Source organism: Dermochelys coriacea, chromosome 5 (assembly GCF_009764565.3).
Source record: "Dermochelys coriacea isolate rDerCor1 chromosome 5, rDerCor1.pri.v4, whole genome shotgun sequence".
Taxonomy (NCBI): Eukaryota; Metazoa; Chordata; order Testudines; family Dermochelyidae; genus Dermochelys; species Dermochelys coriacea.
Genome location: NC_050072.1, coordinates 80,904,282 through 80,915,797, shown reverse-complemented (window position 1 = coordinate 80,915,797; position 11,516 = coordinate 80,904,282). Strand labels below are relative to the sequence as shown.

At 42.4% G+C, this 11,516-nt stretch overlaps 1 long non-coding RNA gene across 1 annotated transcript; it reads left to right on the top strand.

Moving 5' to 3' along the window:
* Positions 1 to 8,096: 8,096 nt before the first annotated feature.
* Positions 8,097 to 11,186, top strand: LOC122460306. The gene is made up of 3 exons (XR_006281549.1): positions 8,097 to 8,290; positions 9,363 to 9,367; positions 11,176 to 11,186. It is a non-coding gene; the product is annotated as an uncharacterized LOC122460306 (long non-coding RNA).
* Positions 11,187 to 11,516: the final 330 nt, after the last annotated feature.

Sequence of the window (11,516 nt, the reverse complement as noted above, 5' to 3'; positions counted from 1 at the left end):
TAATTCCCCTTTATTGCATGCACAATGGCGGATTCTGACTCTAAGTTAATTGTTTCCAATATCTAAGGGCTTTAACTTGTTATATATGTGACTTAGATTTAATTTGGGCTAAGGAATAAAGTGGCAAGTTGTGGAAGTAAGCCTATGGCTTCTAAACATTACAAAGTTCCCACTTACATTCCCACTTTATATTCTTTCTCCTGTTTTCAATCTCTTTCTTCATGCCGGCTTCTTAAGATGCCAAGCTGGTTCTTTTCATCCAGCCATGAAGAAAGAAGGATACTCTTTGATTCAAGATGAGGTCTCTAGCTAATGTTTACAATACTGTGAGAGGAATATTATAAAAGTGTAGCTGATCCTGGAAAAGAAGCACATGCAGTGCCTTTGCAATAAACTATGCCTATTGGCCACAACAAAAACATACATAGTTGGCAATATATTATGTTGCTACTGCATTCAGTTTTTCCAACCACAAAATCTTTTATTTTTGCACTTCATTTGCTCTAGCATGCCTTTGCCTCTCTCCATATTGACCAGATATTGATTTGCTTACTGCATAGGTACTGTGGCTAAAAATGACTAATTCTTGGTTTCCTATCCGTAATGTGTATATATTTTCTCTCATTTTTCTTGTGCTTTAGTGTGATGGCAACAATTTTGTAAGCAGATTGCAGGAATTTGTGATGCAGCTACTTTTGAATGCTATTGAAAAAGGCCTATTGAGTATCAGTCAGATTCTTAGTGAAACTTTTTAAGAGAGGAGTGATAAAATCATTGTCACTAGCCAGTGCAGGAAGCAAATTTAATTCAGCTAGCAGGATAAAATTTTAATGGGGTCAGGTGCCATTTATGTGATCTGAATCAGTTTGCTACGTATTTAAAAGAACCTTCTCTGATGGAATCAAGTCATACTGGCATTCTCATACAAAATTTTGTTCTCACAAGGATTCCAGTCCAATTCTTTATGCACCATGCAACACCTCCAAGTACCCTCCAAGAATCGAGTTACAAATGCTGAAAAACTGTCATCTGGAGGGAATTATTGAGTGTGTAAAATCAGATTACTAGATTCCATAGGGAATTCATTCTTACAAGAAAAAAGAAAGAATGCATAAAATCCAGTAGCACAGGAACACTGAGAACATTATCTATGTATGGAGAGTAGATTCTGGTCAGGGTTGGTGACTTCATGACAACTGTTTCAAATAAAAAAATGCCAGGAGTTCAGCACTCTGAAAGTATCAAGCTGCTATATGACTACAATAGAGGAGTAACAGTGTCAGTAAGGAAAGATTTAGATTTAATTCTATGCTATATAGGGTCTTATACTGCACTTATTACCATAGTATCTGAGCTGCTTCCATTAATTGCATTAAGTGATGTGAGTAACATCTGCCACATGTCGTTTGTTCAGTCTCTTATCTACTTCCTAGAAGAAGAATTGTGTGCAGTGTAATCAATAAGGCTGTACTGGCCGGTATGGTAAAAAGTGGCTGCCGGTACCAGTCCATACAGCTAACTTTTAAGAGCTTTAACGTTGTTGCTCCTTTTACCCCCCCCCCCCCACCACTGGGCCACCGACGGGGTGGGGCAAAGGGAGCAGCTGCCCTGGGGCCAGTGATTTAAAAGAGATCAGGGCTTTAAATCACTGCTGGAGCCCCGGGGGGCACGGGCCAGGCAGTGCGGATGGGCTGGCTGGGGGACGCTGACCTCCCCAGCCCTGCCCCCTTCCACCTAAGGTCCCGTCGCTTCCAGGAGGGCCGGAGTCAGCCCCCGTACTGATAAGAGTTTAATTTTACTTTCACCCCTGAATGTAATGTTTTCTTTTTGGTATTTTTTTAATGTACATGGTGCATTTTGGAGGAAGCAAGATGGAAGGACTTAGACTGGAACGTATAAGGTTTGTGATGTTCTTTAGGTTGCCATACCACCAGTATAGCTCCATCAATAGCAAAGTGTGAGGAGTCTACATATGTACATATGTACATATGTAGACTGGACACAGTCATTTTTACTATTTCTGTCACCTAGGCCTAGACTGTATCCTGTGTCTTCCTTGTACTCTCCCTATTGCTACCAATGGAAGTGCCTGTGTGGGAACATTTTCTGAAAAAATGCTAATATAATCACAGATTTCGGTTCCTGTCAGCACTTAGACATGTGCTTTACTTAATACAGCCAAGTAGTTCCACTGATGTCAATGGACTACTCACAAGTATAAAATTAAATGTGAGAGAGGTGATGACAATAGTCTCATGGTCTCCCTGTTATGAACTATGGCACAACCCACGTCATCAAACTGGCATCCAAACATTGCTTCCACAAAGTCCCCGATCAAACAGCAATGGAAATAATTACTCTGTAAAAAGTGAATCCCTCCAGAGCCCCTTTAGGAGAACTGTAGGCCCAGCTCTGTGAATTTAACAATTGGACGTTGAAGGTATGTCTCAATCTAAAAGCGACTGCCTCACATTATGTGAGACTGTATGATTGATGTCATCGCCTAGAAAAAAACGCATATCATAGATGACAGGTAAGAATCATGCTGTCCTTATTGCTGGCTACAATCTCATTGTCTCCCTCTATCACCAGAAGCATGGTCTTGAGACATACATCAGGAAGAATATTGAGGATTACGAGATGCTATATGCCAGGAGCAACTCCAGAACCTTCACCATCTCAATAAAAATCAGCAAGATAATAGTGTTGTCATATATAAACCACCAAATACAGACTAGTCTTCTCTCCCATTACCCATAGCCTATCACCTGATTATATATCCCCATGTTGGAAACCAGAAACAGGCTATTAATGGAGTACCAAACATCTGGTGACCTGAACACTGTAACATCAGTACTAGAATCATTGAATTTAGGATGTCATCAAAGATAGATAGAGATGCTTGAAGCTCTGGACTGCACCCATTCCAGCCACTACACTTGGTTATGTTGTGTGGATCTTAGGGCTGAAAACCCAGCAAAATTTTGAAACCCTGAAGTTTCAGCTGATGTGATCGCAAGAATGTTCATTATGAACTCAGAAGCATTAGGGGGCCAGTCTAATAAGCATAGAGTGCACGAAAGCTTTGACAAACGGTTCACTATCTGACTTTCCCACCCCATCATTGCCCCTTCACTGTTCAGGAGATAAATAAGGCCCTCTCAGTTATGAAAGCTAGGAAAGCTGAAGGACTTGATGGTGTCTTTCCAGAATTTCTTAAAAACATGAGAGCAAACATTGGATGACAACATTGTTCTCCAAAATCCATTCCTCGGGGCTTGTCTTAAGGATGTAGCATAAGGCTACAGTCATTGCTATCATTGAGTCTGGGAAGCGAACTACAATTCCTTTATTGTACTGGCTCATATCACCCCTCTGCACATTGTACAAGCTAATGGAGACACTATTATTGGCATGGATTATGTAGCAGCAGTGCTACCAAATGAAAAAGTAGGTTTTCAATCAGGCTGTGGCTGCAGCAACAAAGTATTAGCTTTAACAACACACACTGAAATGAGACTCAGCAAAAACTCCAGATTAGGGCAGGTTTTCAGACTTATCTGCTGCTTGCAACACGCTATAGAAGAGGATCTTCTCATGAAAGCCAGTAAAACTATCCCATGCAGTGCAACGATAAAATTCTTCCAAGAAGTTTTGACTAGTGGTAGGTTTTGCATACTTCTTGGTGACAAGTCAGCAGGCCACACACTCTCAATGATGGGGGATCAGGCCTACCACCACAGGTATCGGTCCTACCACCAATCCTGTTTAATAACAACACCAGTGACCTTTGGCTTTTCATGTCTATAGAAAATATGGTCCACTTTGAACCATATCTACCAATCACGTGGCAGAGGTGTCTAACCATGTCCATAAATGAGGGCTGAGATCAGGGATTTCCCTACACCCCCCCGAATTTCCCCAATCTCCCCCCCCCCCCAGTTTTGTGAACTAGTTACATGCACTATTGCCAATTCCGATGAAGTGAGCTGTAGCTCACGAAAGCTTATGCTCTAATAAATTTGTTAGTCTCTAAGTTGCCACAAGTACTCCTTTTCTTATTGCCAATTTAGTGATTGTTTGAAAATTTGAATTAAAATAGAAACATTAATACACACATTAAAAGCACATAAAGTGTACGATAAAATACATGTATCTGAAAAAGTATAATAGATTTGAAAAGTGTGAACATAGACTAGCTTCCTTATACAGCTGTTGTTTTTTATGACCATGTCAGTGCATACATTTTGGTGCTGTTGGCCAGCCTAATAATTTAAAATTATGATTTGTAAGCAACAGCTAAATGAGCTCTCCCTGACAGCTAGTGATGATCTGTGGGTTGGGGGGAAGGCTTTAGGACCAGATTGTATTTACATTCACACCTAATCTACCTAGGTATCCAGCAAACAGCTGTGTTGCCCAAGTGATAGATTTTGGCTGGGGTTGGGTTACAAATCACTTGAATGTGTGTGGGGGGAATGAAATGTTGTTCTTATTGGAGGAGTAAAGGGCAGTAGAACTGTACTTAGACTGTTCCATTTGAGGGCATCAAGAGAGAAAGTGGGGACAGGTGTTTTGCTTGATGGTCTGCCTGAGTACACAAGTACTATTGGACCTGCCTCCTCCGCTGTTTTAAGACAGAGCTGATTAGGGTCCATAGGCAACAGAGCAATGGAGTGAACAATGGCACAACGAACAACAGTGGCCAGAGGGAACAGTGAGCAGCTGGAGGAACGAGCAAGGTTCCTTCTTGCCCCTAACCTGGAAGATGAATTCATGTGAAAGCACCTTTGAACTCCTAGTCTCCACTGACCAGTGAGCGTTAATGAGGCTGTTAAGAATGCTGGAGACCACAACACAGTTCATGCAAACAAACATGGCTGTGGCATTATACTTTCTATTTAAGCAAGAGATACCACAGACTACAAACTGGAGGCCAATGTTAAGTGCACTGTCACTTGTTCATACTGAAGTTGAACACTGGTTCTGAAAAAAGACCAGAAAGTGCTCACTATCTTTCTGCAAGAAACTCAACTGACTGGCTAGAAGCATGTGGTGCAACAGTGAAAGACTCAACAGTTGAAAAAGTGAAGAACTCTCTCACCACATTCGAAAAATTTGCATACAATGCACCAATGCAAACGGGCATCAAATATTAAGTCACTGTGTATGTTATCTTGATGTCAGTGGTAGGCCAGTAGATGCATTTCTAGATGTTCAAGTTATAGAAGACACATCGGCTGTATCTGTGACAACCCATATCTTAGAAGAGTTAAATGTTTGTCAATTGGACCCCAAACAGATGGCTGCTTGTGCATTTGATGGAGCTGCAAACTTCTCTGGAAGACATGGTGGAGTACAAGCTTTGCTCAGAGAAAAGTGCAACCCTAATCTCTCCTATACACACTGCAGAGGCCATCTACTCCAACTAGTGCTATTACGAGCTTCAGATTCTTCAAAAGACATTAAAAAAGCTATAAATGTAATGTCTTTATTATATTCTTTTTTCAGCAAGGTTTCAGAGTAGCAGCTGTGTTAGTCCGTATTCACAAAAAGAAAAGGAGTACTTGTGGCACCTTAGAGACTAACAAATTTATTTGAGCATAAGTTTTCGTGAGCTACAGCTCACTTCATCGGATGCATTTGGTGGAAAATACAGAGGCATTGGCACCCTGACAGTAGGATTGTCTGGCTATGTAGACTCCCTCCTAAGGCCCTATGTTACCAGCACTTCCAGCTATCTTCGAGACACCACTGACTTCCTGAGGAAACTACAATCCATTGGTGATCTTCCTAAAAACACCATCCTAGCCACTATGGATGTAGAAGCCCTCTACACCAATATTCCACAGAAAGATGGGCTACAAGCCATCAGGAACACTATCCCCGATAATGTCACAGCTAACCTGGTGGCTGAACTTTGTGACTTTGTCCTCACCCATAAATATTTCACATTTGGGGACAATGTATACCTTCAAATCAGCGGCACTGCGATGGGTACCCGCATGGCCCCACAGTATGCCAACATTTTTATGGCTGACTTAGAACAATGCTTCCTCAGCTCTCGTCCCCTAATGCCCCTACTCTACTTGCGCTACATTGATGACATCTTCATCATCTGGAGCCATGGAAAAGAAGCCCTTGAGGAATTCCACCATGATTTCAACAATTTCCATCCCACCATCAACCTCAGCCTGGACCAGTCCACACAAGAGATCCACTTCCTGGACACTACGGTGCTAATAAGCGATGGTCACATAAACACCACCCTACATCAGAAACCTACTGACCACTATTCCTACCTACATGCCTCTAGCTTTCATCCAGATCATACCACACGATCCATTGTCTACAGCCAAGCTCTATGATATAACCGCATTTGCTCCAACCCCTCAGACAGAGACAAACACCTACAAGATCTCTATCATGCATTCCTACAACTACAATACCCACCTGCTGAAGTGAAGAAACAGATTGACAGAGCCAGAAGAGTACCCAGAAGTCACCTACTACAGGACAGGCCCAACAAAGAAAATAACAGAACGCCACTAGCCATCACCTTCAGCCCCCAACTAAAAGCTCTCCAACGCATCATCAAGGATCTACAACCTATCCTGAAGGACGACTCATCACTCTCACAGATCTTGGGAGACAGGCCAGTCCTTGCTTACAGACAGCCCCCCAATCTGAAGCAAATACTCACCAGCAACCACACACCACACAACAGAACCACTAACCCAGGAACCTATTCTTGCAACAAAGCTCATTGCCAACTCTGTCCAAATATCTATTCAAGGGACATCATCATAGGACCTAACCACATCAGCCACACCATCAGGGGCTCATTCACCTGCACATCTACCAATGTGATATATGCCATCATGTGCCAGCAATGCCCCTCTGCCATGTACATTGGTCAAACTGGACAGTCTCTACGTAAAAGAATAAATGGACACAAATCAGACGTCAAGAATTATAACATTCAAAAACCAATTGGAGAACACTTCAATCTCTCTGGTCACTCGATTACAGACCTGAGGATGGCTATCCTTCAACAAAAAAGCTTCAAAACCAGACTCCAAAGAGAGACTGCTGAATTGGAATTAATTTGCAAACTGGATACAATTAACTTAGGCTTGAATAGAGACTGGGAATGGATGAGTCATTACACAAAGTAAAACTATTTCCCCATGTTATTTCTCTCCCCCATCCCCCACCGTTCCTCAGATGTTCTTGTTAACTGCTGGAAATAGCCTACCTTGCTTGTCACCATGAAAGCTTTTCCTCCCTCCCCCACCCCCCGCTGCTGGTGATGGCTCATCTTAAGTGATCACTCTCCTTACAGTGTATATGATAAAACCTATTGTTTCATGTTCTCTGTGTGTGTATATAAATCTCCCCTCTGTATTTTCCACCAAATGCATCCGATGAAGTGAGCTGTAGCTCACAAAAGCTTATGCTCAAATAAATTTGTTAGTCTCTAAGGTGCCACAAGTACTCCTTTTCTTTTTACAGCAAGAGTTCAAAAGACTGAATATCTTGGAAAATATAGAAGATACACTGGGACCGAAATTCAAATTAGTCCAACCTGGGAAAACCCTCTGGCTTTCTCATGAGTGATCCTTTGCTGTTGTCTTAAAATTACTCCAGCCATTATTACTGGCTTTGAAAAGTATCTACCAAGATAGGATGGATCTAAGTAGTGAGGCTGGTTGATTACTTTTGCTACTACATTCAAAGAAGACCACTGCCATTCTCTCTCTTGTAAGTGTACTGTTGAAATCACTTGGGTCATTAAGCAATGCCATCCAGGCATCTGCTACAACAGCAATAGAAGCTACATTTGGATTAATCAGAGAGCTATCCATTGAAAAAGTACTGGAAGAAGCAAAGACTTCAGTCCAGAAGTTTACTAATGAAGGCATTTATATTAAATTCTTAAGTGAAAAGGACAAGAAGTGTTTGTTAAGAAAACTGAAAAAGTACACCGACTTGATTCTTAAAAATCTACAACAGCGACTTCTAGATTCCACTCAACCTTTATGTAGCTTTTTACAGATCCCTGTCCTATAAAACACCAACAGTTGAGTGGAGTGAGGCACTATCAGCAATGGGGCTGCCATGTGCTCAGGACAGATTAGAGAATTTGAACACAGAGTGGACTATCATATGATGAATGAATGAAGATTTGACTTCAACTTTTTTTTTATCATCACTATTGGCTCGACCTGATCTTTATGCTATGTGTCCTGGGATGAAAGAAGTAGGAATTAATCTCTTGCTACTCTCAGTCACAACAGCTGCAGTTGAGTGTTCTTCTTCATCATTGAAAATAATTTTGTATTCTGAAAGAAGTTGCCTTCTGCCTGATCATGTGAATGAACTAATGAGCATATCAATGTGATCAGACAGCTGCAGCGGCACAGGAGCTAGCAAACAGAGCTCTAAACAGGGGAGTTTGAGTGGGAGTTCTGTTGGAGGAGAAGGTAGTTGTACTTGGTTTTGTATTTTTAGTATTTGTCTTTGTGTGTAGGGGTTTTGTGCTGGGAGAGCAGCTGAGCCTGATTAGGGGGTGGGGCTTTGTGCTGGGAGAGCAGCTGAGCCCTGCTTAGGGGGTGGGGCTTCTGACTAGAGGTCCTATAAAGGCAGCGGCACAGGAGCTAGCAAACAGAGCTCTAAACAGGGGAGTTTGAGTGGGAGTTTGCAAGGGGAGTTTGTATTGTGGTGCTTGTTTGGGGTTTGCTTTTGCTGGGGGTGGTTCTTTTTGGTGTGGCTTGTGTTTCCCAGATTAACAGGATTAAGGTGGGAAGGCGATGACAGATACAGAGGCAGCTGTGGGAGTGACTCCTGTAGTAGAAGACACATTGAGGATGACTGGATGTGGAAGCTGTGGTATGTACATGATCCTGGAGGGGGGAACCGGTAAGAGTTTTGTCTGCATGAAATGCCGTCTGATAGAGCTGATGGAGGAAAAGATCCGAGGTTTGGAGATGCAGGTGGAAAGTCTGGTTGAGTTTAGGAAGGGGTTTGAGGAGATGATGGAGCAAAGATATGAGGTATCTGAAGGGAAAAGCTCAGACTCGCAGATGGAAGCAGGGCTGGGGAATTTTGAGGGGAGACTGGATGACGAAAGTGGTCAGTGGAAACATGTGACTCAAAGAACCAGGCAGAGAAAAAGACAGGCTAGTGCAGGAGAAATAGAGCTTAGGAACAGGTTTGCAGAGTTGGAAAATGAAGAAGGGGCTCAGCAGGTAGTCGCTGAAGGTGGAAGGGTAAGGAAGAAGAGAAGAGAGGCTAGCCCTATAGAAAAAGGGGAAGAGTCAAGGGAGACTACACCAAATATGAGCCCCAGGAGGATACAGGATGGGTTGAAGAAAATTGTAAGGGAAAACAGGAATGGAAAGAACTTGCAGCCAGAGGGAACAGGGGAGAGACTGGAGAATAGCACTGTCACCAGGAAAAGGCAGGTCTATGTGATTGGGGACTCTTTATTGAGAAGAATAGACAGGCCTGTAACTAAAGCTGATCCTGAGAATAGAAGGGTGTGCTGTCTTCTGGGTGCTAAGATACGGGATGTAGACCTGAAGTTGAAAAGGATCCTCAAGGGAGCGGGAAAGAATCCCCTAATTATCCTTCATATGGGAACAAATGATACAGCCAGATTCTCGCTGGAAAGTATCAAGGGAGACTATGCTAGGCTGGGGAAGACGCTTAAGGAAATTGAGGCTCAGGTGATCTTTAGCGGGATCCTTCCTGTTCCTAGAGAAGAGCAACAAAGGTGTGACAAGATTATGACTGTCAACAGATGGCTTAGGCAGTGGTGCTATAAGGAGGGCTTTGGGATGTATGGCCACTGGGAGGCATTCACGGACAGAGGTCAGTTCTCTCGGGATGGACTTCATCTGAGTAGGGAAGGAAATAGACTTCTAGGATCGAGGCTGGCACAACTGATAAAGAGAGCTTTAAACTAGGAATTGGGGGGAGATGGATGGGAGATGTCCAAAAAATCTCCACGCCAGATTTTAGCATTGAGAGGGAAGAAGATGAAGTAAGAAAGGATACAGCCGTGGGTAGGAGAATGTATATAAGGAGCGAGGGCGGTGTGGATACTAATCTAATAGGTTATACTGGCTGTAGAATGACTGTGCCTAATAGGGTACAAAATGTGAGCGAGGCCAAACAGCAAAAATTAAGATGTTTGTACACCAATGCGAGGAGTCTAGGTAACAAAATGGAGGAACTAGAGCTACTGGTGCAGGAAGTGAAACCAGATATTATAGGGATAACATGGTGGAATAGTAGTCATGACTGGACTACAGGTATTGAAGGGTATGTGCTGTTTAGGAAAGACAGAAACAAAGGTAAAGGGGGTGGAGTAGCATTGTATATCAACGATGAGTTAGAATGTAAAGAAATAAGAAGCAATGCAATGGATAAGACAGAGTCCGTCTGGGCAAAAATTACATTGGGGAAGAAAACTAGTAAAGCCTCTCCTACGATAGTGCTTGGGGTGTGCTATAGACCTCCGGGATCTAATTTGGATATGGATAGAGCCCTTTTTAATGTTTTTAATAAAGTAAATACTAATGGAAACTGCGTGATCATGGGAGACTTTAACTTCCCAGATATAGACTGGAGGACCAGTGCTAGTAATAATAATAGGGCTCAGATTTTCCTAGATGCGATAGCTGATGGATTCCTTCATCAAGTAGTTGCTGAACCGACTAGAGGGGATGCCATTTTAGATTTAATTTTGGTGAGTAGCGAGGACCTCATAGAAGAAATGGTTGTAGGGGACAATCTTGGTTCAAGTGATCATGAGCTAATTCAGTTCAAACTAAATGGAAGGATTAACAAAAATAAATCTGCAACTAGGGTTTTTGATTTCAAAAGGGCTGCCTTTCAAAAATTAAGGAAATTAGTTAGGGAAGTGGATTGGACTGAAGAACTTGTGGATCTAAAGGTAGAGGAGGCCTGGGATTACTTTAAATCAAAGCTGCAGAAGCTATCGGAAGCCTGTATCCCAAGAAAGGGGAAAAAATTCATAGGAAGGAGTTGTAGACCAAGCTGGATGAGCAAGCATCTTAGAGAGGTGATTATGAAGAAGCAGAAAGCATACAGGGAGTGGAAGATGGGAGGGATCAGCAAGGAAAGCTACCTAATTGAGGTCAGAAGATGTAGGGATAAAGTCAGAGAGGCTAAAAGTCGAGTAGAGTTGGACCTTGCAAAGGGAATTAAAACCAATAGTAAAAGGTTCTATAGCCATATAAATAAGAAAACTAAGAAGGAAGAAGTGGGGCCGCTTAACACTGAGGATGGAGTGGAGGTTAAAGATAATCTAGGCATGGCCCAATATCTAAACAAATACTTTGCCTCAGTCTTTAATAAGGCTAAAGAGGATCTTGGGGATAATGGTAGCATGACAAATGGGAAGGAGGATATAGAGGTAGATATTACCATATCAGAGGTAGAAGCGAAAGTGAAACAGCTTAATGGGACTAAATCGGGGGGCCCAG